Here is a 4266-nt window from a genome sequence, read left to right on the forward strand (position 1 = left end):
TCATATATGTGATTGACTATTAAATATGAGGGGGGAACCCAAAGAAAACTGGAATTATTTTTTGGAGGGTGGGGGGTTTCCTCCTGATAAGCAAGTGTTCTAGAAACCCATTGGCATCAGTGTACCAGCTAGCATTGTTGTGAAAGGCTCTGTTTGGCTTCAGTGGATTTTTTTTTTTTTTAAGATTCTTTCAACATGTTTGCCCATTTCATGATGGGTGATTTATGAGCACACCTGCCCTCACCATGTTGAGTGTTCAGCAGTTTTTGACAAGCATGACCCCCTTGTCCTACCCTCCCTATTTACCGGATCTTGCCCCAAGCAACTTTTTTTGTTTCTTTGGATGAAAAAAGTCCTCAAGGGGAAAGGTTTTGCTTATGTGGAAGAGGTGTAACAAAAAACAGCAGAAGCACTAAAAGGCATCAAAACTGATGGGTTCAAAAACTATTTTGAGCGTGGGAAAAGTGTCTTGATAGAGAGGACATTGAAGGTATTAGAAACTAGGTCTTCAGGTAAAATTGGTCTTTATTTTAAGGTGACTGAAGTTTAAACATGTAAGAATAAATACACAATTTTTTAATAAATAAATTCTAGGTTTTTAGGTCCCCTCTCATAAACTGGAGCCCACTAGCTTGTTTATAAGACTAAGGTCACTTCATCTGACCCTTAGAGACTCAAAAAATCCTACGCATATAAATAATGCTAATAAATATATTGATTGCATGTGTTTATACAATAAATATTAAGTATACACTATGTACCAGGCACTGTGGTAGGAACTGGGAAATCCATGGACTCAAAGGACTTAGCTTTGAAAATTATTCTGAAATCTACTTGTGCATTCTAAATTCTAGCCAAATCTCTTTATTATTGTGTACTTTATGGATGCCAGCATTTTCTAAATACACTTCTCAGGTGGATGTGCCAAACAATAAGCACAAAGTTTTCTACATCTCCTGAACAGGATTCTTTCTTATGGGGAAATGATAGATGTCCATGATTTCTTTCCCCCAAAATAGCCCTGTAAGATGAACATACTGCTTCCCCATTTTCTCCAGATTTTTTTCCTTCTCCTGCATATTAAATGATTTAGTAACACGAAATAAAGTTTATAGCTTTTTTGTTTTTTTTTTCACCGCAGCCTCGCCTGCTGGGCTCTGGTGATCCTTCCGCCTCAGCCTTCCGAGTAGCCGAAATTACAGGCGCGCGCTACCACGCCCGGCTGATTTTTTGATTAATTGTAGAGATGAGGTCTCGCTGCCCAGGCGGATCTCGAATATAATTTTTTTTTTTTTTTTGAGTTGGAGTCTCACTCTGTCGCCCAGGCTGGAGTGCAGTAGCTTGCTCACCGCCACTGCAGCCTCGACCTGCTGGGCTCAGGTGATCCTTCTGCTTCAGCCTTCGGAGTAACTGGAACTACAGGCACGTGCCACCATGCCCAGTTAAGATTTATAATTTAATGGCTACAATTAATAAAAGCTTTCTTACTCAATAAGAGTTATTCCATGAAACACATGAAAACTGTTTTTTCTTCCTTTATATTGTAGTAGGGATTAACGTGTCACCAAGTGCTACTCTTTTGCTTCAAAACATTATTCCCAAATAGGTTAGCAGTATCAGAAGTCTTTTTTTATTCCTTTTTTTAACATTGGTGCCTCTTCCCTTGTGATATGCCCTGCAAATAAGTTAAGTGGGAGAGAAATAAAGGCCAATTTAATCTGAAAACCTAGTTTCTAATACTGATTTGGGGTCATAATGTACACATTCGTCTTCTTTTTTAAATGGAGACACTAATTGTAATTCAAATATTTTCTAATAGTAACTTCTTTTTTTTTTTTTTTTGAGTTGGAGTCTCACTCTGTCGCCCAGACTGGAGTGCAGTGGCCGCTTCCGGTCACCACAGCCTCGACCTGCTGGGCTCCAGCGATCCTTCCTCCTCAGCCTTCCGAGTAGCCGGAATTACAGGCATGCGCTACCACGCCTGGCTGATTTTTTGATTTATTGTAGAGATGAGGTCGCGCTGCCCAGGCGGGTCTTGAACCCGCGGGCTCAGTCAATCCACCCACCTCAGCCTCCCAAAGGCACGGGATTACAGGCTGAGCCACTGAGCGGTACTTCTCTAACCAAATGAACTTTTCTAAAACCAGATGAACTTAAACATTTTGCTTTTCCTGAAGACCAAATTATTTTTCCATAATGCACAAGTTTAAAGTGATTAGCAAGTCCTGCCAGAATCCCTTTTTTTGAAAGAACAAATCTATTGACCTATTGCTACGTAGAAATCTTTTCATTGAGCCTTATTACAATGTTTTCTCATTCAGTTAAAGACAGTATATTCAGAAAATTAGAAAGCCCTTCTTTTTCCTATGAGTGGGGTTCTTTTGGAAGCAATATTCTTTTTTTAAAAAAATACCCCTATTTACTTTTGATGATAAGAGTAATATATATCTGTTTAATTTTTTTAAATAAACACTGGTTTTTAAGGAATGGTTAATTTGCTCCAAGTAACAAATTCATTCTGTTTCTTAAGGTTTCTCAGGTATTAGGTAAGATTTAGAATACTTTCTAAATTGAAGCACTTTCTGCTCCCTCCTTCTGAGAGGTAGCACAGCTATAGATTTAAATTAAAAAGTGTGTTAGGGGAAAAGTTGAGCAGAGAAACTACTCACAAGATGCTATTTTCCTCATTGACTTGCTATATTATATTCAATATAAATATTTCAATGACAAAGAATCATCTTCATAATATGTACCTTTCATGGATATATTCCAGTATGAATGGACAGGTGCCTGGAGGGGCGGTGAAGAAACCAAGGAAGGCAAGAGGACCTGACGGCACCTAGGCTGTTTCCTAGGTCACAGGGAATACTAGGTCTGCAAAATATTATTGAAAAGAAGAAACAAAGGGGAAAATGGCATGAAAAACTGATGACTAAAACGCATCCAGTCTTCTAATTTGTTATCCTTTAAGCACCATGTTTGAAATTCCTCTGGAAGAAAGATTGTGATTAAGAAAAAAGCAGACAGCAAAAGCACTTTGCATTCTACTCCGTCTTTTCAATGCCCAGCAGAGCACCTGGCAGAGTAGGTAGGTGCTCATTATGACCAGCTTAAGAATGACAGTCTAGCATTTAAAGCAACCAAACAAATGTTCCTGAATAGTTCCCTCTACCAATCCCTACTCCTACTCCTCCAATCCCACTTCCTTGGACTGCCCCTACCTAATTGTTCTATTTCATGAAAGACTGACCTCAAACTCTCCATTGGGGTTGAACTCATGATACAGGTTACCTATATCCTAAAACTACAACTAAAGAGAAATATTACTTCAAATCTGGGAATAAAATTAAGTGGAAGCAAAAGAAAGCAATTGATTTGCACCTGTGTATGCTGACATAGCATGGGAAGTGAAAACAACCACAGATTCTACTTCACTAGTGACTGTATTAAGTAGAATCTAGTGCCCAGTTTAGTGACTAGGTCTATTAATCATTAAAAAACTTTCCCAGGAGAAGGGAAAGATGAAGCCTCCAATAGTTCTCAAGTTTTTCCAATTCCCTTTGCTTTTCTGGTTGAATTAAAAAGATTATAAGAAGTACTTGCTACAGTAAATAGAATTATTCAAACGTTAAAGACTATTGACACAAAAGTTGTTTAGTTATAGTAACTAGCTTGGTTTGCATTTTACCCAAAAAGCTAAATGTAGATTTTTAAATAATTTATTGAATCATAGCTATTACCTTCAAAGGTAAAAATTTGGCCAAGCATGGTGGCTCACGCCTGTAATCCAGGCACTTTGGTAGGTTGAGGCAGGAGGATTGTTTGAGTCCAGGAGTTCGAGGCTAGCCTATTAAAAAAACCCAAAAAATAAAAACAGCACACCTGTAATCCTAGCTACTCAGGAGACTGAGGCAGGAGGATCACTTGAGGCTGTGGTGAGCTATGATTGTGCTACTGCACTCCAGCCTGGGTGACAGAGTGGGATCCTGACTCATAATAATGATAATAATAATAATCACAGTACTTCTTCAGAATAACTGTGAAACTCTTACAAAACTGGGTATAGAAATATCAAAAAGCCGGGCTCGGTGGCTCAGCCTGTAATCCCGCACCTTTGGGAGGCTGAGGTGAGTGGATTGACTGAGCCCGCGGGTTCGAGACCCGCCAGGGCAGCGAGACCTCATCTCTACAATAAATCAAAAAATCAACCAGGCGTGGTAGTGCACGCCTGTAGTTCCGGCTACTTGGAAGGCTGAGGCGGAAGGA

This window comes from Carlito syrichta, unplaced genomic scaffold (assembly GCF_000164805.1).
Source record: "Carlito syrichta isolate Samal-C Ts95f unplaced genomic scaffold, Tarsius_syrichta-2.0.1 Scaffold92673, whole genome shotgun sequence".
Lineage (NCBI taxonomy): Eukaryota > Metazoa > Chordata > Mammalia > Primates > Tarsiidae > Carlito > Carlito syrichta.